Genomic DNA, 24096 nt, shown 5'->3' with positions numbered 1-24096 from the left:
CCTCCGAACAGGAAATTTCCTCTCTGAGTTTGATTAGTTTATCAATTATCTCCCCGCTTTCCATCTTAAATGTCTTTACATATTTTTTGATCTCTTCTTCTACTGCCATGCCCACAATACCAGTCTCCCTGGTAAATACTGAAGCAAAGTGATTATTTAATATTTCTGCCATTTCGCTGTCATTGCCTGTGAGTTTGTCGTGTGTATCCCTTAGTGGCCCTATTCATATCCTAAATTTTCTTTGGCTGTTGATGTGTCTGCAATACTTTGCTTTTTTGATATTCCTTTTTTCCTTTCTAATAGTTCTTTCGACTTCTTTCCCAGTCTTTTCACATTCCCCTCTCTCCTTTATTGTCCAGGGTGGGTCTTTTTCTTCAGTTTCAATTTTGCCCTTATTTCTTTATTCAACCCTGGTGTGTCATTTCTGGCTAGTTTGTTCTTGCTTTTCAGTGGGATATATTTCTCCTGGACTCTATTGATCACCGTTTTAAATGTTTCCCACTGCTGTTCTATTTCTTTGTCCAGGTCATTAATATGTCAAACATTTCACCGTTTGAAACTTCTCAAGTCACATTTCCATCAAAAAGCCAGTTGCTTTTGTGGGAGGAGCAACTCAACTTTGTCGAAAAATCAGCTGCAGCCCAATCCACCAATAAAATATTTTCACGTCTGAGTAAAAGTAAGGAATGTCAGAAGTGGGATTCGAACCCACGCCTCCAGAAGAGACTGCGACCTGAACGCAGCGCCTTAGACCGCTCGGCCATCCTGACTACCGATGCATATTCCATTCTGCATTATTTCTGCACAGTGAATTGAGCATAACATTTGAAAATCGCACTCGCCCAAAGTGGGGCTCGAACCCACGACCCTGAGATTAAGAATCTCATGCTCTACCGACTGAGCTAGCCGGGCATGGTTACTTTAATCGCCTTGTCTGTTATTGCAGCAACCAGGAGAAAGACTCCATTTCAAATTATTGGAATAATTTCTGAGGGCTCGGATAAACTGTCACTTCGAAAGGCACGGACTCATCAAGGACAGTCAGCATGGATTTGTTCAGGGGAGGTCGTGTCTGACTAACCTGATTGAATTTTTCGAGGAGGTGACAAGGAGGATCGATGAGGGTCGCGCAATTGATGTAGTCGACATGGATTTTAGCAAGGCTTTTGAAAAATTCCCAAATGGCAGATTGATCGAAAAATTAAAGGCCCATGGGATCCAAGGGAATGTGGCTTGTTGGATCCAAAATTAGCTCAGTGGCAGGAAGCAAAGGGTAATGGTCGATGGGTGTTTTTGCGGCTGGAAGGCTGTTTCCAGTGGGGTGCCGGAGGGCTCGGTACTTGGTCCTTTGCTTTTTGTGGTATACATTAACGATTTGGACTTAAACGTAGGGGGCATGATGAAGAAATTTGCGGGTGACACAAAAATAGGCCGTGTGGTTGATATCGAGGTGGAAAGCTGTAGACTGTCGGGGTTCAGGCAATTTTCTGATAACAAAGCACTCAATCTATTCCTGAACGAATTTTGAACGAAAATGTGCGTTTGACCCGGCACAGGCACGACGGGCCGAATGATCTCCTCTTGTGGACTAACATAATACGATGATACCAAGTGTTGTCAGACGGAAAAGCAACACATTCCAAATAAGAGCAGAGAGAGGAAACTCGTCTAACAGCATAACAGCACGGTGAGATATTGTATTTGAGAAGGATGAGGAGGGATAGTTTATCATGGTGGTCGTCACATACGGTATCATTTGTGACTTTGATAAGGACCATTTCATGCTGCGACAGGGGCGGAAACCTAATTGGAGAGATTCAGCCCGGGCGCGGCCCCATCGTGAGCGGTGAGACAGAGGGGGGTGGGGGAAGTGTCAGAGCTGGGGCTCACCGGTGGAAGCAGCACAAAAGTTTAAAACGGTACTCGCCCAACGTGGGCTCAAACCCACCACCCTGATAGTTTTTAAAGCAAAGGGGGAACAGCCACTGTCTGTCTCTCTTGCTGCACTTGAAACAACACAGTCCAACTGCGAGCAGAGAGAGAACACCATTCAGTTGCCCATTGTTTACTGAAATATTATGCATTTCCGTAGTGTAGCGGTTATCACGTCTGTCTTTGTACGCAAAAAGTCCCCAGTTCGATTCCAGGCAGGAACATTATGTTGGAACTTGGTCTCCATAAACATCCACATCGATTTTTTTCCCCTGCCAAAAAGGGAGACAGTGGCTGTTCCCTGATTCTTTGGAAAGTGCATCTTTTACTTAATTGAACAGTTTACTTTTAGTGAGAGAAAACTGATCCACAGTGACGCTCTTTTCAAGTTTTATTCCCTTTTAATCTGGAAGGATACATTTGCTTTGGACAGAGTGGCTTTCAAAACGAGTTGTCGGGTGGGATCGATAAACCTTTTCCGCTGGTGTGGTCAAGGGAACCAAACCAAACATCCACCAAATTCTCCCGAATTATCCGGTTCAATGGGAAACCGACCAACAAAAGCCCTTTCATTGACCGTGGAGGTTCAGACATTTTTCTGATAACAAAGCGCTCAATCTATTTCTCTTGTCTACTTCCCGATGTTTCCGGATACTGTCTGCATCTCTGCCCTGTGTTGATCTCACTCCGTGTCCACCTGCAGGGTGGTTTTTGAACGAAGACGTGTGTTTGTCTTCTGTTCGTGATAAAGTCAGTGCGGTTTGACGTGTTGTTACTCAAAGGTGCACTTGCCCTGCTGGTGAGCAGAGGCAAGTGCTCGAGCAAAACAGACGTTTTCGGGCAGATGCACAAAGCTTTCAGGTTGAAGAAAGGAACGGAGGTCTCCTGCCTCAGCGCCAACATGTTAAGCTGTAGGCTGTCTGTAAAGTAAAGAAAACGGCTTTGAGCTAATTTCTGCTTACTCCAAAAGCACGTTCGCTGGTTCCAACCAGAATCCTAAGGATGACTTTTATCTGTTAATTGTATTACAGTCCTCCGCTGTACCAGCTGAACGATCGAAGGGAAGCAGCAAAGATTGCTCTCTTTGGTAAATGTTCATTGTGCGCCTTTTGACACTCCCGGACTCGTGGAGTCACATGTGCATGACCGAGACAGACTCGGTTCCTGCTCATACCGCATCGTTGTGGGAGTGTGAGCTGTTACTTTGTCTGCACACCCGAGAGGCGAATGCAGCAGTGGATACCGTGTCTTATGACAAATCAGAAGATTGTCTGGTCAACTCCAACCTGACTGGATTGTTTTTGCAAACTGTCCATTACTTTATGACTTTTAATAGCTTGCAAATTGCCCTAATTGGAAGTGCTGCCTGGAAGTCTCCACCGTTCGTGCACTCTTAACAGAACAGGAAATGCATTAGTTTTATTCACTTTGTAAATCCTGAGTTCAATCCAAAGAAAAGATACCAGGACCAGTGAAGCTTTTTTCCATGTCTCACTTTATCTTTCCATCTTTGCGAAACACCAAAATCAAAAACTTTTGCTGACTGCAGCACACCAAAAGATTTACTGCCCCTTGACCTCGATTTATCGAAGCTCAGGATTCACGTGGGTAATGGATTTGCTGAAAACTGAAACCATTTTTGTTTCGGGACAATTCCCCAAGGTAAAAAAGTGAGTGGAAAATTCGGGCATCGATCCCGCTACTTCTCGTATGCTAAGCGAGCACTCTACCATTTGAGCTAATTCCCCTGCGGAACAGGGCCAATTGCCCTTCACAATAATCGCTTAACACTCGTCTCGAGGCAGTGCCACGAATTGCCCCCTCCGTGAATGCATTCAATGCTCCAATCCGCGGTATCGAGTGTTCGCAAGTGAGCAACCGCAGAACGGGAAGGCACAGGAATCGTGAATGATGCTGAGAAGAGCCCGAGCCTGCGGAACGCAGACGAGGTCATCGGACAAGAACAGCCGCCCGAGTTGGAGGATACAGCGAGAGCTCTGTCTGTCTGTCTGTCTGACTGACTGATGGAAGGCTTATTTGCCTGAAAGTCAGTGAGGTTTGACGTGTTGTTACTCAAAGGTACGTCCTGCTGGTGAGCAGAGGAAAGTGCAGGAGCAAAACAGCCGTTTTCGGGCAGACACAAAAAGCTTTTGGTTTCAGAAAGGAAAGGAGGTCTCCTGTGCCTCAGCGCCAACATGTTAAGCTTTTGGCTGTCTGTAAAGTAAAGAAAACGGCCTTGAGCTAATTTCTGCTTACTCTAAAAGCACGTTCGCTAGTTCCAACCAGAAAACTAAGGAAGACTTTTATGTATTAATTGTATTGCAGTCCTCCGCTGTACCAGCTGAAGGATCGAAGGGAAGCAGCCAAGATTGCTCTCTTTGGACAATATTCACTGTGCGCCTTTTGACACTCCCGGACTCGTGGAGTCACGTGTGCATGACCGACACTGACTCATTTCCTGCTCATACCGCAGCGCTGTGGCAATGTGAGCTGCAACTCTCTCTGCACACCCTGGACCAGTGCAGCAGTGGATTTCGTGTCCAATGAAAATCAGAAGATTGTCTGGACAACTCCTACCTGACTGGATTGTTTTTGCCAACTGTCCATTAGTTTATGACTTTAGTTAGCTTGCAAACTAACCTAATTGGCAGTGTTGCCTGGCAGTCTCCACCGTTCGTACGCTTTTCACACAGCAGGGAGTGCATTAGTTTTATTAACTTTGTAAATCCTGAGTTCAATCCACAGAAAAGATACCAGGACCTGTGAAGCTTTTTTCCATGTCTCACTTCATCTTTCCATCTTTGCTAAATACCAGAATCAAAAACTTTTGCTTACTGCAGCACACCAAAAGATTTGCTGCTCTTTGATCTCTCTTTATCGAAGCTGAGGATTGACGTGGGTTCTGGATTTGCTGAAAACTGACACCATTTTTATTTCTGGACAATTCCCCAAGGTAAAAAAGTGAGTGGAGAATACGGGCATCGATCCCGCTACTTCTCGCATGCTAAGCGAGCGCTCTACCATTTGAGCTAATTCCCCTGCGTAACGGGGCCAATTGCCCTTCACAATAGTCGCTTCACACTCGCCTCCAAACAGCGCCACGAATTGCCACCTCCCTGAATTTTCTCAATACTTTGCTCCAATCCGCGGTATCGAGTATTCGCAAGTGAGCAACCGCAGAACGGGAAGGCACAGTAATCGTGAATGATGCCGAGAAGAGCCCGAGCCTGCGGAACGCAGACGAGGTCATCGGACAAGAACAGCAGCCCGAGCTTGAGGAAACAGCGAGAGCTCTGTCTGTCTGTCGGTCTGACTGACTGATGGAAGGCTTATTTGCCTGAAAGTGAGTGCGGTTTGACGTATTGTTATTCAAAGGTACGCCCTGCTGGTGAGCAGAGGCAAGTGCTCGAGCAAAACAGCCGTTTTCGGGCAGACACAAAAAACTTTCAGGTTGAAGAAAGGAAAGGAGGTCTTCTGTGCCTCAGCGCCAACATGTTAAGCTTTTGGTTGTCTGTAAAGTAAAGAAAACGGCCTTGAGCTAATTTCTGCTTACTCCAAAAGCACGTTCGCTAGTTCCAACCAGAAACCTAAGGATGACTTTTCTCTGTTAATTGTATTGCAGTCCTCCGCTGTACCAGCTGAAGGATCGAAGGGAATCAGCCAAGATTGCTCTCTTTGGTCAATATTCACTGTGCGCCTTTTGCCACTCCCGGACTCGTGGAGTCACGTGTGCATGACCGAGACTGACTCATTTCCTGCTCAGACCGCAGCGCTGTGGCAGTGTGAGCTGCTACTTTCTCTGCACACCCGAGACAAGTGGAGCAGTGGATTTCGTGACTAATGACAAATCAGAAGATTGTCTGGACAACTCCTACCTGACTGGATTGTTTTTGCCAACTGTCCATTACTTTATGACTATAGATAGCTTGCAAACTTACCTTATTGGTAATGCTGCCTGGCAGTCTCCACCGTTCATGCGCTTTTCATACAGCAGGGAGTGCATTCGTTTTATTAACTTTGTAAATCCTGAGTTCAATCCATAGAAAAGATATCAGGACCTGTGAAGCTTTTTTCCATGTCTCACTTCATCTTTCCATCTTTGCTAAACACCAAAATCAAAAACTTTTGCTCGCTGCAACACACCAAAAGATTTGCTGCTCCTTGACCTCTCTTTATCGAGTCTGAGGATTGACGTGGCTTCTGGATTTGCTGAGAACTGACACCATTTTCGTTTCGGGACAATTCCCCAAGGTAAAAAAGTGAGTGGAGAATGCGGGCATCGATCCCGCTACTTCTCGCATGCTGAGCGAGCGCTCTACCATTTGAGCTAATTCCCCTGCTTGACGAGTTCAATTGCCCTTCACAATAGTCGCTTCACACTCGCCTCCAAACAGCGCCACGAATTGCCACCTCCCTGATTTTTTTCAATACTTTGCTCCAATCCGCGGTATCGAGTATTCGCAAGTGAGCAACAGCAGAACGGGAAGGCACAGTAATCGTGAATGATGCCGAGAAGAGCCCGAGCCTGCGGAACGCAGACGAGGTCATCGGAAAAGAACAGCAGCCCGAGCTTGAGGAAACAGCGAGAGCTCTGTCTGTCTGTCGGTCTGACTGACTGATGGAAGGCTGATTTGCCTGAAAGTGAGTGCGGTTTGACGTGTTGTTATTCAAAGGTACGCCCTGCTTGTGAGCAGAGGCAAGTGCTCGAGCAAAACAGCTGTTTTCGGGCAGACACAAAAAACTTTCAGGTTTAAGAAAGGAAAGGAGGCCTCCTGTGCCTCAGCGCCAACATGTTAAGCTGTTCGTTGTCTGTAAAGTAAAGAAAACAAACGGCCTTGAGCTAATTTCTGCTCACTCCAAAAGCACGTTCGCTAGTTACAACCAGAAACCTAAGGATGACTTTTATCTGTCAATTGTATTGCAGTCCTCCGCTGTAACAGCTGAACGATCGAAAGGAAGCAGCCAAGATTGCTCTGTTTCGTAAATATTCACTGTGCGCCTTTTGACAGTCCCGGACTCGTGGAATCACCGAGACTGACTCATTTCCTGCTCATCCCGCAGCGCTGTGGGAGTGTGAGCTGCTACTTTCTCTGCACAGCCTTGGCCAGTTGAGCAGGAGATACCTTGTCTCATGACAAGTCTGAAGATTGTCTGGTCGACTCCGACCTGACTGGATTGTTTTTGCAAACTGTCCACTACTTTATGACTTTAGATAGCTTGCAAACTAACCTAATTGGCAGTGCTGCCTGGCAGTCTCCACCGTTCGTGTGCTTTTCACACAGCAGGGAGTGCATTAGTTTTGTTAACTTTGTAAATCCTGAGTTCAATCCACAGAAAATATATCAGGACCTGTGAAGCTTTTTTCCATGTCTCACTTCATCTTTCCATCTTTGCTAAACACCAAAATCACAAACTTTTGCTTACTGCAGCACACCAAAATATTTGCTGCTCCTTGACCTCTATTTATCGAAGCTTCGGATTGACGTGGGTTCTGGATTTGCTGAAAACTGACACCATTTTTGTTTCGGCACAATTCCCCAAGGCAAAAAAGTGAGTGGAGAATGCGGGCATCGATCCCGCTACTTCTCGCATGCTAAGCGAGCACTCTACCATTTGAGCTAATTCCCCTGCTTGGCCAATCAAATTGCCCTTCACAATAGTCGCTTCACACTCGCCTCCAAACAGCACCACGAATTGCCACCTCACTGAATTTTTTCAACACTTTGCTCCAATCGAGTAATCGCAAGTGAGCAACCGCAGAACGGGAAGGCACAGTAATCGTGAATGATGCCGAGAAGAGCCCGAGCCTACGGAACGCAGACGAGGTCATCGGACAAGAACAGCAGCCCGAGCTTGAGGAAACAGCAAGAGCTCTGTCTGTCTGTCTGTCTGACTGACTGATGGAAGGCTTATTTGCCTGAAAGTGAGTGCGGTTTGATGTGTTGTTATTCAAAGGTACGCCCTGCTGCTGAGCAGAGGCAAGTGCTCAAGCAAAACAGCCATTTTCGGGCGGAAACAAAAAGCTTTTGGTTTCAGAAAGGAAAGGAGGTCTCCTGTGCCTCAGCGCCAACATGTTAAGCTTTTGGCTGTCTGTGAAGTAAAGAAAACGGCCTTGAGCCAATTTCTGCTCACTCCAAAAGCACGTTCGCTAGTTCCAAACAGAAACCTAAGGATGACTTTTATCTGTTAATTGTATTGCAGTCCTCCGCTGTAACAGCTGAACGATCGAAGGGAAGCAGCCAAGATTGCTCTCTTTGGTAAATATTCACTGTGCGCCTTTTGACACTCCAGGACTCGTGGAGTCACGTGTGCATGACCGAGACTGACTCATTTCCTGCTCAGACCGCAGCGCTGTGGCAGTGTGAGCTGCTACTATCTCTGCACACCCTAGACCAGTGGAGCAGTGGATATCGTGTCTAATGACAAATCAGAAGATTGTCAGGTCAACTCCTGCCTGACTGGATTGTGTTTGCAAACTGCCCATTACTTTATGACTTTAGATAGCTTGCAAACTGTCCTAACTGTGACTGCTGCCTGGCAGTCTCCATGGTTCGTACGCTCTGAACACAGCAAATAATCCATTAGTTTTATTATCTTTGTAAATCCTGAGTTCAATCCACAGAAATGATATCAGGACCTGTGAAGCTTTTTTCCTTGTCTCACTTCATCTTTCCATCTTTGCTAAACACCAAAATCAAAACCTTTTGCTGACTGCAGCACACCAAAATATTTTCTGCCGCTTGACCTCTCTTCATCGAAGCTTCGGATTTCCGTGGGTTGCGGATTTACTGAAAACTGACACCATTTTTGTTTTGGGACAATTCCCCAAGTTAAAAAATGAGTGGAGAATTGGGTATCGATCCCGCTACTTCTCGCATGTTCAGTGAACTCTCTACTATTGGAGCTAATTCCCCACCTGTGTTGGGGAAATTGCCCTTCACAATGATCGCCTCACACTCGCCTCCAAGCAGCGCCACGAATTGCACTCTCCCTGAATATATTCAATACTTTGCTCCAATCGGCGGTATCGAACATCAGCAAGTGAGCAACAGCTGAACGGGAAGCCACAGTGAGCGGCCTTGATCTAACTGCTTCTTATTCCAAAATCACATTCGCTGCTTGGAGCCGTAATTAAACCAGCAACCTAAGGGTGACTCTGCTTTGTTTTCCACTGTAGTCCTCTATTCTACCAGCTGAGCGATCGAAGGGAAGCAGCAAAGATCCTTCTGTTTCGTGATTGTTCACCGTTTTGAACACCCCGACTCGTGCAGTCACGTGGGCCTGACGGAGATTTACTCGGTACCTGCCCTTCACAGTAGCTGCTTTGCACTCGCCTCCATTCAGCTCCATGGGCAGCAGAGAAATCTTGCCTTGGGTTAGCCCCTCCCTGAATACAATCAATACTTTGCTCCAATCGGCGATATCGTACATCAGCAAGTGAGCAACAGCAGAACGGGAAGCCACAGTAATCGTGAATGATGCTGAGAAGAGCCCGAGCCTGCGGAAGGCAGACGAGGTCACCGGGAAGGAACAGCCGCCTCCAGCTTGAGGGAGCAGCGAGAGCCCTGTCTGTCTGGTTGACTGACGGAAGGCTTTTTGTCCTGAAAGCGGTTTGACGTGTTGTTACTCAAAGGCACTCCCTGCTGGTGAGCAGAGGCAAGTGCTCGAGCAAAACAGCCGTGTTCGGGCAGACACAGAAAGCTTTTAGGTTTGAGAAAGGAAAAGAGGTTTCCTGTGCCTCAGCACCAACATGTTAAGCTTTAGGCTGTCTGTAAAGTTAGGAGAACGGCCTTGAGCTAATTTCTGCTTCGTCCAAAAGCACGTTTGCTAGTTCCAACCAGAAACCTGAGGATGTTTTTCTCCACTTGCTGAGGATTTCCAGCATTTTCTCTTTATATTTCACATTTCCAGCATCCGCATTATTTTGCTTTTGATTGGATGAACCTCGTCCTTCTAAACCCCATCACAGAATTATCAGCGAGATGGGTTTACAATGGCGGATGACCTTACCCAGAATGCCGCGCGCGGTAGAATACGGTCTATCTCCATTCGAAGGGGCGCAGCGCGCAGGCGCGGCAAGGGCAGCCGGCCGGATAAATCAGCGCCTTGGAGAGATAGAGGGGTTTCTGGGGCGCGTTGGATTGTGGGCTCTCCAGCCGCCATTAGTCGCAGGTTGTGGGTCAATGTTCTATTGCCCGCATCGCCCACAGACCGTTTCTGGAAATACAGACTGAGGAATTCAGAGCGGGTTTGCTGAACAGACACTGACCGTACAATGTAGAACAGAGTTTATCAAACTATTTTTCTCGTGACACAATGGAAGAAAAACACTTCCCCCAGGGACCCCAAACAATAATAACTTCAGACTGGAGTTTTCATCAAATCCCAATAAAGGTGAGTCCATGCTCGCTCTTCAATTCACTTCAAGTAATAATTAAAATTAGACATCGACGTTGCTTGAAAAACATTTTAAATACAGTATAAATACAGTAAAAGAAGATCAGGTTGAGTTTCACTTCCTCAATGTGAGGGGTGGGTCTGTCTGTTGGTCATGATCTCGTTCCAATCTGGATCACAGGATGAAAGTGCTTCACGCATCTCAGGTGCGCTGTTGAGTTTCTTTCTCTTGTTTTTAACCTTGTCAAAGTCGAAAATCCCATTTCGCACAGGTAGGTTGTTGTGAACGGCAGCAACAACAGAACACGAATCATAACAGAGGATATTCTTTGAAAGCACTGATCCAAAAAGATGACAATCTGAATGACTTGTGGCGTGTTTTCAATGTGTTCACAGGTGAGTCGTACCGGCTCGTTTTCTTGCTCAGGCATCAAGTTTAGCCTCATTATTGATTCAGGATTTCCCAAAGCAAAAGGATTTTCACCCAACGCTTTTCCTTCAAATTTTCAAATCCCTCTACAGGGAAGTAGCGACTAAAATGTCAGACAGAGCAGCGAGATGTAACTGTGTGACACATTTCATTTCATTCCCTTTATCTTCATTGATGCTGTTCTCCTCAATGTGTTGTAACAGTGTGAAGCAGGAAATGAGCTCCGCTCCCATTTCTGATCATAACTCTTCAAAAACCCTGTATTTCAGTGAGCTTCCTTTAATGAAAAACCCCTTCTCATTCCAAGCCATTAGAGAGAGTGCGGTGCCCAGAACTGAGCACTGAACTCTAAATGATGCCTAACTAACTAGAGCTCTGTATAACGGTGACATAAATTCCACTGCTTTTTTTCCAATTCCCTTGAGATAAAGATCAAAATTTAATCTCCATTTTAACATTGTTTTAGTGAATTAGTGATCACTTTTAGTGATTTCTGTATTGGACCCCCTAAATCTCTATCCTCCCCCACAGTTCCTAGCTTCTTGCCATTTCGAAAATACACTGATCTATCGTTTTATGGTCCAAAGGGATAACCTCACACTTCCCCACGTTGAACTCCATCTGCCACAGTTTCACCCACTCACTTAATCTATCAATGTCCCTTTGCAAATTTCTGCTCCCATCTACAATATTTACTGTGCTACCTAAATTATTGTCGTCAGCACACTTGGAAATAAAGCTCTTTACATAAGAACATAAGAAATAGCAGCAGAATAGGCCATATGGCCCATCGAGCCTGCTCCGCCATTCAATAAGTTCATGGCTGATCTTCGATCTCAACTCCACTTTCCTGCCCGATCCCCATATCCCTTGATTCCCCTCGAGTCCAACAATCTATCGATCTCAGCTTTGAATATAACTCAACGACTGAGCATCCACAGCCCTCTGGGGTGTAGAGAATTCCAAAGATTCACAATCCTTTGAGTGAAGAAATGTTTCCTCATGTCGGTCCTAAATGGCCGACCCCTTATCTTGAGACGATGAGCTCTAGTTCTTGACTCTCCAGCCAGAGAAATCATACTCTCAGCATCTACCCTGTCAAGCCGTCTAAGAATTTTATACATTTCAATGCGATCAACTCTCATTCTTCTAAACTCCAACCAATATTGGCCAATTTTGCACAATATTTCCTCATACTACAATTGCAGCAAGACCTCCTTCCTCTTATATTCCAACACCCTTCCAATAAAGGCTAACAGATCATGTCCCTTCCTCACTCTCATTAGACCCTTGGTAACTCAGTATTTCCAGCATGTTTTTCCTCTTTTCCTTCGATGGGGAAAAGAAATGAAGGTTGATAACATTTTACTATAATTACACTCGATTATGTTTTGGAAACAATATCCAACTGAACTGCATCAAATTCGATTGTAAACTTAAGAGTTTCTGATGAAAATAAAGGAAGAAGCACATTTAATTGCGATGGCCGGGAATCGAACCCGGGTCAACTGCTTGGAAGGCAGCTATGCTCACCACTATACCACCATCGCTGAAAATGATCAACAATAAAATAGTTCCCAAACATCAGATCCTGAACAGACACTGCAGGCTGTTGGATTTTGTTCTTCATTTTCACTGGTTTCTGACGGATCCTTCCTCGCTCTGTTGCAGTTCCTGTTTCCGCCCAGTAGATTTCGCCAACTCCCAATCAATGGAAATTCCACACCAGCCAGTAATTCTTCACCTGATATCGGACTGAAGAGACAGTCGATACCTGCAATACTTGACCAGCTGGAAATACATTTTACCACAGCTCACATCAGCCATTGAGTAAAGTTAAATAAATCCATCAAATCATTACAGAGACCTGAATACCAACTGGGCAGGAATGGCAGCTTAATATTCAAGTCTATAAGATCTTCAGAAAGGACAGGGAAATAGGGAAAGGAGGAGGAGCAGCAATATTACTAAAGGTCAATATTACAGCAGTTCAAAGATAGAGTATCAGTGAGGGCGAGCGGGCAGTGTAAACACTCTGAGAGAGACCCATCACAAGTGCCCCCACTGTACTCCTCCAGAAGGTACAAGAAGGGCGAGCGCGGGAGGATTTCTTCATTCTTTGTAAAAGTGTTTGAGAGATTGTGGAAATGTCTGGAAGAGGAAAAACCGGCAGTAAAGCTCTGTCGAAGGCCAAGTCTCGCTCATCCCGGGGCGGACTGCAGTTCCCTGTTGTCCGTGTTCACAGGCTCCTGCGAAAGGGGAACTATGCTGAACGTGTGAGTGCCGGAGCCCCGGTCTATCTGACCGCTGTGCATCGAGTATCTGACGGCTGAAATCCTCGAGCTGGCCGGCCACGCGGCCCGGGACAAACAAGAAGACGCGTATCATCCCCAGACACCTGCAGCTGGCCATCCGCAACGACGAGGAGCTCAACAAGCTGCTGGGACGGGTGACCATCGCTCAGGGTGTTGTCTGATATCCAGGCCTTGCTGCTGCCAAAGAAAACCAGCATTGTGAGCTCCAAGAGCAAGTAAACCGGCCAAGGCTTAATCTGATAACCCAAAGGACAGGACCAACCTGATTGAAATCTTTGAAGAAGGAACAGAAAGTGTAGACAAGTTTAATGCAGTAGAGGTGATATATTTGGATTTTCCGAAGGTCTTCTATAATGTACCACATTGTAGACTCATGGCTAAGTTCAGAGCTCGTGGAGTCAGGATCAGCTGGCAGAATGGATAGTAAGTTGGCTACAAAACTGAAAGCCGAGAATAGAGGTTAAGCGTCACTACTCAGACTGGCAAAAGGTGGGAAGTGGAGTTCCAGTTGCTGGGACCACTGTTCTTCACAATTTACATTAACGATTTGGATTCGGGAATCGGAAGTACAATTCCAAAATTTGTGGACGACAACAAATTGGGGGATTTAGTTAATACAAAGGAAAAATGCATCAAAATGCAAGAGGACATTAATAAACTTGCAGAATGAAGAATCAGGAGGTCACACACTGCTTGGATAATAAGAGTCTAAACGGGATAGAGGAGCGAAGGGATCTAGTGGTGCAGATACACAAATTACTAAAAGTAGCGACCCAGGTTAATCAGGTCATAAAAAGATGAATCAAACACTAGGATTCATTTCTAGAGGGATAAAGTTGAAAAGCAAAGAAGTTATGTTAAACTTGTATGGAACCTTGTTTAGACCAGACTTGGAATACTGCGAACAGGTCTCGTCTCCATATTATAGACATAGGGGCATTGGAGAAGGTGCAAACAAGATTCACAAGGATGATACCAGAAATGAGAGGATATTCTTATCAGGAAAGACTGCACAGACTGGGTCTCGTTTCACCAGAAAAGAGAAGGCTGAGGGTTGATCTGATCGAGGTTTTTAAGATAATGATAGGATTTGTTAGGATAGATATAGAGAAAATGTTTCCACTTGTGGGGAGTCCAAAACTTCAGGTAATAAATATAAAATAGTCGCTAATAAATCAAATGGGGAATTCATGAGAAATTGCTTTACCCAGAGAGTGGTTCGAATGTGGAACTTGTAACTACGAGGAGTAGCTGAGGCAAATAACACAGGGGCATTTCAGGGGAAGATAGATCAGCACATGAGGGAGAAAGGTATAGGAGGATATGCCGATAGGGTTAGATGAAGTAAGGAAGGAGGAGGCTCATGAGCAGCATAAACGCTGGCATAGACTAGTTGGGGCGAATGGCCTGTTTCTGTGCTGTAGTTTCAATGTAACTCGATGTAATGGCTCTTTTCAGAGCCACCCTCTGTATCTGTGAAAGGGCTGGTTACTGTCTGAAGGGAGACGCTGATATCATGCTACCAGTGTGGCTTTAAGCTGATTTTGTCTCGTTGTGGACGAGATGAGCTATTAATGGGACTGGAGTGGGGGCAGTGACCACAGTCCAGTACTTTAAACGGTGACTTATAGACCCTAGCCCACACATCACCAGATTTCTTGTATTTATTTAAACTACTTGCCATGCTGGGCTCGTAAAGAATCACCAGAACTGCTCGACTAACCTTTCTACATCTGTGGAATTCAGCTCTTCGCTCCATTTCTGTTCTATTTTGTTGGATTATTTACATAACGCATCAAACTCACTGGGGAATCACTGAAATGTAACTCTGTACAGAAACAAATAACAGTGAATTGCCTGGTGCCCAGGAGATCAGGAACATTACTCGCCTTTCGTCCTGTTAAAGAGTAAACCGTGTTTCGAGTCCACCGACCCGCTTTGGTTCCATATGGGGGATTAAACAGAGAAATCGGGAGGGGAGGAGACAGTTAGAGTGACAGAGCGGAGATCGGCCTCTGATCTTCCAGCTCCACCTCCAGTTCTCTCCATCCGACAGTTTCAAACCGTTTATCGATAATAGAACCGAACCTCAGTGCTCCGCACAAACCCTGACAGACCCGGGCTTCATATTCAAGGATTCCCAAAACCCGAAGCTTTCAAATAAGCCCCGTTACAGTGAGAAATCGTTAATATTCCTGCCTAAATACAGTCCATTCAATAACAAGTCTACTTGGCTCCTCCATTTCAGTCTGATTCCCTGTTCTATCTCCCCAGACATCCCCTCCCAGACCGGTTCAGCGTTTTACAAACACCTAATTCCAGCTTATTTGGAGAATCTCATGTGTTGGGGTTTGAGTTATGACGCGGAGTTTCTCCGCCAGTGTTACCGTCTCACAGAGACTCTCGCCCTGAATCTGTGAAAAGATTATGACCATGAACTGGGACTGGAGCCGAACACATCCCCAGTTACAGTGAGGCCCGGCCCGGACATCTCATTCTCTCTATTTTATATCAGACAGTATCCCACTGTCATGTCCAGCAATAGAGAGAGAGAGAGACAGTATCAGTCTTACACTTCCTATCTGTGTCCAAATCACGCTCAATAGCAGTATCCACCTTCATATACAGCACCAGAGAGAGAGAGGGAGGCAGACACGGTGAGAGAGACAGAGAGAGTGATGAGACACAATGACAGACAGACGTTAACAGTATTAGTTCCAGACTGACCGGTAAAGTGCCGTTTTATCCAGAAAGATCGCGTTGGAGAGACAGAAGATGCAATCTCATCTCTCACTGATATTGTGCAAGGGTCAGAAACACTATTAATCCCACACTCAGGGACAGTACAGAGAGGGACAGAAACAATGGGTCACATTTAACCCTCTAATGCCTGTTGTACTATCTGCAGTTTTACAGCTCAGGGCTGTTCGATATTACTCTCAGTGACCTACAGTTTCACTCCGGTTAAATTAATCTGCGACTGTTGCTGCCTGATATTAACCCTACACGGTCCCAGCAAATACACCGACTCCCACTTTCCTCCCATGTTTCTCCAGGATTGGTTTGAGAAATCCTCTCTCAGTCACACATTATAGGGGCCATTAATGAAGAGAATCCATTGGCTGATTTCACAGCCGCTCACTTTATCTCTGAAAGGCTCTTTACCATCAAAAGACCCCGAGAGAAACAGCAGGGATGGAAACATCTAGTTTAATAGTTGGAGATTGTAAAGTCAGTCTGGATTCCAGCGTTAGGCACTGGTGGAATCCCATCTGTTTCCCATTCTGGTGCCTGTTCCTGCACTGCCTGTGGACCCCATTCCCTCTGATCTTTCCCCCAGACCCACTTCCTTTGCTCAGACTCGGAAAAATTCCAATTGGGGAAAGTTTCCATCGATTTTTGGATTGGGAATTGTGGGCGCCATTCCCTCAGTGAGCGGAAGAAGATGGTTTGAAGCAGCCGGGAATGGAGAGATCACGGCCCCCGCGGGAAGGGAGCAAAGAGCAGCCTCGTTACAGCAGTTCATCGCTTCGGGACCGTGTCCGCGGATGGGCTCAGACATCGGCATTGAGTCCGGGGGAAGGTCAGGGGGAGTCCGGGGGCTGTTTGTAAGAGGCGGAGTGGATCAGGAACTGGTCCCGGAACATGGAGTGAGAGGGGGGAAGGGAGAGGTCATTCTCGGACTGTGTGTGTACAGGGTGTGTCCAGGGGAAGGAGAGAGAATGGGAGGAACCTGCTATTAAAATCATTGCTGCTTTCTCTCCCCAAACCAGGAGTGAATGGTCCTGGTTTAGTTCCAGCCTCACCCTATTTATTGTGATTGGATAGTGAAGAGTGGAAACAGAGCCGGACAGTAAGGATGTGGGGAGTTATACAAAGAGCATCTATTGCAGGCATCAGGTGAGAAGTGTCAAGGACACATTTTAAACAGCGGCTGTTTGGTTTCCGTTGAACGGTTAGTCCCATGGGAGAGGGGATTAGAAACCTGACCTGTACAAAGGTCCCTGCTACATCGGGTCGTCCCATTCATGGATCAGTGCAGGGGTTGGGCCGTGTCTGGATGTTATTAAATTGTTGTAAAACAGCCCAACACACCTGGTATGCAGAAGCTGAGTGCTGCAGTACTGCAGTGGAGTCAGACACTGACACTGTTTGTATCACTGGATTTCATTTGTGGATATTCAAAATGATCATTAACAGAGATATTAAACTGATCACTTCTGTCTTTTCTACCTCACCTGTTCCTGAGTAACAAGAGATCATTTTCTTTCTCCAGGCAAACCCTTGAACGATCCAGAATAAATGTGATGCTTCCTCCACCCGAGGCAGAAGGAACAGTACAGCCAGCTCCTTCTCACACACAGTAAGTATATTATCACTCACAGAGCACAGAGACACAGACAGGTCATCAGTTCCACAGTCTCAGACAGCAGGAGTAGTCAGTCCCACAATGATCACAATTTCCAGAGACACATTTTCAATCCAACAGTCAAGCAGAGTAGGTGAGGCAGACACTGTTCCATTTCCCCCTAACTCAGTCCCGCTGACAGGTAGATACAAAAATCCCAGTCCAAAATCACACTCTCAGAGTGAAAGGCACTGTGTCAATCTCACAATAGAGCAACATTAGCTACGAATTAAATACCAGATAGAAATCACACATGGTACCCGATTCAAAGGTACAGAATGAATCCCAATAATGTACCCCGAGATTCAAATTGAATACTGGCCCAGAACTCTCACACACATGACTTTAATCCATGGAATATCCATTCGAAATGTGTATCATATGATACAAATTGCACACAAGTCCAAAACTCAGGCAGAGTATCAGATTGAGAAATATTGAAAGATAGTAAACCTGAGAGACAAATTAGATACCTGTTCAGAATGAACTCGTAGAATGAGATTTAAAGATAGAGTATCAATTCTATTAGTGCAGACTGAGATACACATTACATACCAGTCCAAAAATCTCATACAATATTAGACTGAAAGATACGGTATCAATTCCATTTCTACAGACTGATCTACACATTACATACCAATTCAAAAATGTCACCTTATCAGTTTTAAAGATACATTATCATCCACAACAGTACTCACAGAGATACAGATTTAATAGTACTCCAAAAAGCGCACAAATAATCTGGTTAAAACCTCCAGCATCAAATCCGAAAGTATGTCCATATTTACCAATTAAACAAGGAGTAAAACTATTTAAACATTGAGATATAAAAGCTGCAATATTGAACACCATAATTTAATCTGAGAGAATAATTACGTACAGATACAGAATGAATCTCACATTCAGAGACAGTACCAGAGACACACAGACACAGAGTGACTCCAACTCTCACAGATGCAGAACGAATCCCAAACTCACATACAGTACAAGAGACTGACAGACACACAGTTAATCCCACACTCACACACAGTGCCAGAGACTGACAGGTACAGTATGAATCCCACACTAACATGCAGTATGAGTAACTGCATATATAGGATGAATTCAACTCCCACATACAGTACTGGAGACTGTATATACAGAATGAATCCCACAATCACATGCAGTATGAGTAACTGCATATATAGGATGAATTCAACTCCCACATACAGTACTTGAGACTGTATATACAGAATGAGTCCCACAGTCACATGGAGTACCAGAGACTGACAGATACCGAAAGAATCCCACACTAACACACAGTTTTATATAAAGAATTAATCACAAACTCTCACACACACTGCTGACAAGATACAGAATCAATTCCAAACTCACACACAGTCTCAGAGAGTGACAAGATACAGAATGAATCCCACATTCACACACAGTACCAGAGACTGACAGATACAGAATAAATCCCACACTCACACACAGTACCAGAGACTGACAGATACAGAATGAATCCCACACTCACACACAGTACCAGAGACTGACAGATACAGAATGAATCCCACACTCACACACAGTACCAGAGACTGACAGATACAGAATGAATCCCACACTCACACACAGTACCAGAGACTGACAAATACAGAATGAATCCCACACTCACACACAGCACCAGAGTCCGACAGATACAGAATGAATCCCACATTCACACACAGTACCAGAGACTGACAGATACAGAATAAATCCCACACTCACACAGTACCAGAGACTGACAGATACAGAATGAATCCCACACTCACACACAGTGCCAGAGACTGTCGCAGCATGAAATGGTCCTTATCAAAGTCACAAATGATACCCTAAGTGACTACCACCTTGAAAAACTAACCCTCCTCATCCTTCTCAAATACAATATCTCACCGTGCTGTTATCCTGTTAGACTAGTTTCCTCTCTCTGCTCTTATTTGGAATATGTTGCTTTTCTGTCTGACAACACTTGGTATCATCGTATTATGTTAGTCCACAAGAGGAGATCATTCGGCCCATCGTGCCTGTGCTGGGTCAAACACACGTATTCGTTCAAAATTCATTCAGAGATAGATTGAGTGCTTTGTTATCAGAAAATTGCCTGAACCCCCACAGTCTACAGTTTTCCTCCTCGCTATCAACGACACGGTCAATTTTTGTGTCACCGGCAAATTTCTTAATCATGCCCCCGACGTTTAAGTCCAAATTGTTAATGTATACCACAAAAAGCATAGGACCAAGTACGGAGCCCTGCAGCACCCAACTGGAAACAGTCTTCCAGCCACAAAAAACACCCGTCGACCATTACCCTTTGCTTCCTGCCACTGAGCCAATTTTGGCTCCAATAAGCCACATTCCCTTGGATCCTATGGGCCTTTACTTTTTTGACCAATCTGCCATGTGGGAATTTTTCAAAAGCCTTGCGAAAATCCATGTCGACTGCATCAATTGCGCTACCCTCATCGATCCTCCTTGTCACCTCCTCGAAAAATTCAATCAGGTTAGTCAGACACGACCTCCACTTAAAAAATCCATGCTGACTGTCCTTGATTCGTCCGTGCCTTTCGGAGTGACAGTTGATCCTGTCACTCAGAATTGATTCCAATAATTTGAAATGGAGTCTTTCTCCTGCTTGCTGCAATAATAGATAAGGCGGTGATGTGCCATCAGGCCCGGCTAGCTCAGTCGGTAGAGCATGAGATTCTTAATCTCAGGGTCGTGGGTTCGAGCCCCACGTTGGGCGAGTATCATTTAAAACTTTTATGTTGCGTTCACTGGCCAACGGTGCAGAATTGATGCATAATGAAACGTTAAATTTGTCGTCAGGATGGCCGAGCGGTCGAAGGCGCTGCGTTCAGGTCGCAATCTCTTCTGACATTGCTTATTTTTACGAAGTCGTGAAAATATTTTATTTGTGGATTGGGCTGCAGCTGATTTTTAGACCAAGTTGATTTGCTCCTCCCACAAAAGCAACTGGCTTTTTCATGGAAATGTGACTTGAGAAGTTTCAAACGGTGATATGTTTGACATATTAATGACCTGGACAAAGAAATAGAACAGCAGTGGGAAACATTTAAAACGGTGATAAATAGAGTCCAGGAGAAATATATCCCACTAAAAAGCAAGAACAAACTAGCCAGAAATGACACACCAGGGATGAATAAAGAAACAAGGGCAAAATTTAAACTGAAGAAAAGGGCACACACTAGCCAATAAAGGAGAGAGGGGAATGTGATAAGACTGGGAAAGAAGTCTGAAGATCTATTGGAAAGGCAAAAAAGGAATATCAAAAAAAGCAAAGTATTCGAGACACATCAACAGCCAAAGAAAATTTAGGATAGGAATATTTGCACGAAGTGATTTTTAGGTAGTCGCCTTTAAATGTTTCAAAGGCGACTGCGAATTTATGATCGTCTGGCCATTTCACCAGCCGTGTTGAAAACAAAACATGTCTCTTAAGGGGAGTCTATAACGAGGGGGCATAGATTTAAGGTGAGAGGGGAGAGATACAAAAGGGTCCAGAGGGGCAATTTTTTCACTCAAAGGGTGGTGAGTGTCTGGAACGAGCTGCCAGAGGCAGTAGTAGAGGCGGGTACAATTTTGTCTTTTAAAAAGCATTTGAACAGTTACATGGGTAAGATGGGTATAGAGGGATATGGGCCAAGTGCAGGCAATTGGGACTAGCTTAGTGGTATAAACTGGGCGACATGGACATGTTGGGCCGAAGGGCCTGTTTCCATGTTGTAACTTCTATGATTCTATGATAATAGGGCCACTAAGGGAGACACACGACAAACTCACAGGCAATGACAGCGAAATGGCAGAAATATTAAACAATCACTTTGCTTCAGTATTTACCAGGGAGACTGGTATTGTGGGCATGACAGTAGAAGAAGAGATCAAAAAGATATGTAAAGACATTTAAGATCGAAAGGGGGGAGATAATTGATAAACTAATCAATCTTAGAGAGGAAATTTCCTGTTAGGTGCCTAACCAGAGTTTCAAACCGCTCAGCCACGCTAATTTCCGTATTACTGTTCAGGAGCTTATTTCACAGGGACACGATTACTGCGCTCCATTTAGGGAGGCTCAGTGAAAGGCGGAAATTGATCTATTAATAGAATCATAGAATAAGATAGCGCCATTCAGCCCATCGTGCCAGTGCCAGCTCTCTGAAAGAGCTGTCCAGTTCGTCCCACTCGCCTGCTGTTTCCCCATAACCCTGAAAAAGTTTGATCCAAGCGTTTATCCAATTCCCTTTTGAAAACTGTGAGTTGAGAAAAACAATATTGAAAGGGGTGCTGGGGCCTCTGCAGCGTCGATGTAGAGTGTGTGATGATTGAAGTTATCAAGATGGTTGCTTTACACATGGTATGTTGTGCAATCATCCTGAAATATCTTCAATATCCAATACAAATTGAATTGCAAACCTGACGGACAAACACTGGAAAACAAGTCACGAGTGAACGCAAATCATCTCGGACCCGTTTTTAGCCTCACGGCACTTCAAATAAAGTGAAATAACTTGACATTGAAAAGATTTGGAACTTGCATCTATGCCTTTATCTGTTCCATTTCTTAAAGTTGCTGGCGTCTGATGATGGACACGCCTCTGCTCCCTCTATTGAACAAGAAAGGAGATGTTTGACGTTGACGGGACCTGTTGGTTATGAGCTCATCCTTTACATTGAGTGGGTTCGCGTCCTTGAAACGGCGTCAACTTTCGCCCAGCGGTGAACTTCGCAACAAACAAGTTCATCACCGTCTCACCGCGGGCACTGACTGACACGTTTATCGTTATTTCTTTCAGACCGAAATAAATAGGAACCGTGATTTTAAATTTGCACGAAGTGATTTTTAGGTAGTCGCCTTTAAATGTTTCAAAGGCGACTGCGAATTTATGATCGTCTGGCCATTTCACCAGCCGTGTTGAAAACAAAACATGTCTCTAACTTTCGCGTCTTTTTTCGAAAGGCAAAAAACATATTTCCCATGACCTCTGAAGGATGGACAAGTACATTTCAGAAAGCTGAATCAAGTTCACCAGCCTTTTAATCCGGAGTCAGACCTTTGCGCCACGCACTCTGAAGACAGGCTCCTGGATGTTATTATATTTTTTGAATGTTTCTCAAACACCGTTTCATATATTGGTTGAATGGATGAGGCTTATCAAATCTCCGCCAGATCCCACCGGGAATGAGATAGCATTGGAAGCAGCCTTCACCCCCAATATCACGCTGGCATTCATCGCCTGCTCTCAGCGGACTGCATTAACAGGGCTTGGAGATATGGACTTTGTTCACATTTAATCAGCAATGTGAATCGTTCAATATTTAATCATTTTTAATGGGGACAAGGTTTCAAAATATTTCCACCCGGTTTCGAACCGGGGACTTTTCGCGTGTTAGGCGAACGTGATAACCACTACACTACGGAAACCTGACACCTCCAACCTCGTGTTAGGGATATAACCCCTCAGCCAAACTAATTTCCGTATTACTGTCCAGGAGCTCATTTCCCAGGGATACATTTACTGCGCTGTATTTCGGAAGGCTGCAGAGAAGGATCGGTGACGATGGTCAGGCAGGGAATCTCAGAGCATCGCGCCGAAACAAACATTTCACTGTTTTTTTTTGCATGTGCCTGATATCCGACCGCAGTGTAAATTATGGCGAATCAGGCATGCTCAGATCACATTGTTCACAGAATGTTTTCTTGCAGCCAAATCACACATTCGAAAACTTGAAATGAGATGAAGAGATCGGAGCCATTTAAAGTGCTCCCAGTTCCTGCAGATCAGGAATTAAAACATGGCACCGGCTTCAGGGCTATCAGAATGAGGCAATGAATCCGAAAGTGGGAAGTAAAAGGAAGCACTATCACCCCTGGGTGGGCTCGAACCACCAACCTCTCGGTTAACAGCCGAACGCGCTAACCGATTACGCCACAGAGACCATCTGGTGTGGCTGTTTGCAAGATACACTAAAGCAGCGTGTCACCTAGCCAAAGTTACATGTTGCAGCCTCAGAAATGCAATTGACCACGATCAGTGTTACTTTTCCAGAAATAAAGGATGGGACATTGTTTGTGGAAACATGGGAACGGTCTGGTCTCGCTCACAGCGTCGATATCACCGCCAACCAGCTCTCCTGCAACCGGCGCGCCCACCGGTGCTTTGTCTGTTAGTTAGTTGCACTGTGGGAGAACCTTCACCACACGGACTGCAGCGGTTTAAAAAGACGGTTCACCACCACCTTCTCAAGGGCAATTGGGGATGGGCAATAAATGCCGGCCTCGCCAGCGACGCCCACATCCCATGAATGAATAAAAAAGTATTCTGAGCGTCCTGACGCTGATTTCAGTTTTTGAAGCCTGATCTGCAGTAACTGGGAGCGGTTTAAATGGCTCCGACCTCTTAATTTCACCCACAACATCAGAGTAACTGTTCCAGGGGGACATGCCGACTCAGCTGCGTCTTGGCCGCCTGTCTGGTCAGTCTTTTATTCGTCTCCAATTCCGTTTCCCAAAGCGTTTCTACAGATTCACAAAGCTGTTTGTCATTTCGGTTCCTTTCGATTTGTCCAGCTCCCGACTGGCA

The 24096-nt window shown here is 45.2% G+C and overlaps 6 non-coding genes across 6 annotated transcripts; 1 reads left to right on the top strand and 5 right to left on the bottom strand.

The window, feature by feature from the left end:
* Nucleotides 1–687: 687 nt before the first annotated feature.
* Nucleotides 688–770, bottom strand: trnal-cag (transfer RNA leucine (anticodon CAG)). Its single transcript has one exon. It is a non-coding gene; the product is annotated as a tRNA-Leu (tRNA).
* Nucleotides 771–839: 69 nt separating this feature from the next.
* Nucleotides 840–912, bottom strand: trnak-cuu (transfer RNA lysine (anticodon CUU)). The gene has a single exon. It is a non-coding gene; the product is annotated as a tRNA-Lys (tRNA).
* Nucleotides 913–12237: 11325 nt separating this feature from the next.
* trnag-ucc (transfer RNA glycine (anticodon UCC)) lies at nt 12238–12309 on the bottom strand. Its single transcript has one exon. It is a non-coding gene; the product is annotated as a tRNA-Gly (tRNA).
* A 7858-nt stretch (nt 12310–20167) lies between these two features.
* Nucleotides 20168–20240, top strand: trnak-cuu (transfer RNA lysine (anticodon CUU)). Its single transcript has one exon. It is a non-coding gene; the product is annotated as a tRNA-Lys (tRNA).
* A 2624-nt stretch (nt 20241–22864) lies between these two features.
* Nucleotides 22865–22937, bottom strand: trnav-aac (transfer RNA valine (anticodon AAC)). The gene has a single exon. It is a non-coding gene; the product is annotated as a tRNA-Val (tRNA).
* Nucleotides 22938–23378: 441 nt separating this feature from the next.
* Nucleotides 23379–23452, bottom strand: trnan-guu (transfer RNA asparagine (anticodon GUU)). Its single transcript has one exon. It is a non-coding gene; the product is annotated as a tRNA-Asn (tRNA).
* Nucleotides 23453–24096: the final 644 nt, after the last annotated feature.

Source organism: Heptranchias perlo, unplaced genomic scaffold (assembly GCF_035084215.1).
Source record: "Heptranchias perlo isolate sHepPer1 unplaced genomic scaffold, sHepPer1.hap1 HAP1_SCAFFOLD_50, whole genome shotgun sequence".
NCBI classification, from domain to species: Eukaryota; Metazoa; Chordata; class Chondrichthyes; order Hexanchiformes; family Hexanchidae; genus Heptranchias; species Heptranchias perlo.
Note: the sequence above shows the minus strand (reverse complement) of the source record. Positions and strands in the feature narration are given on the sequence as shown.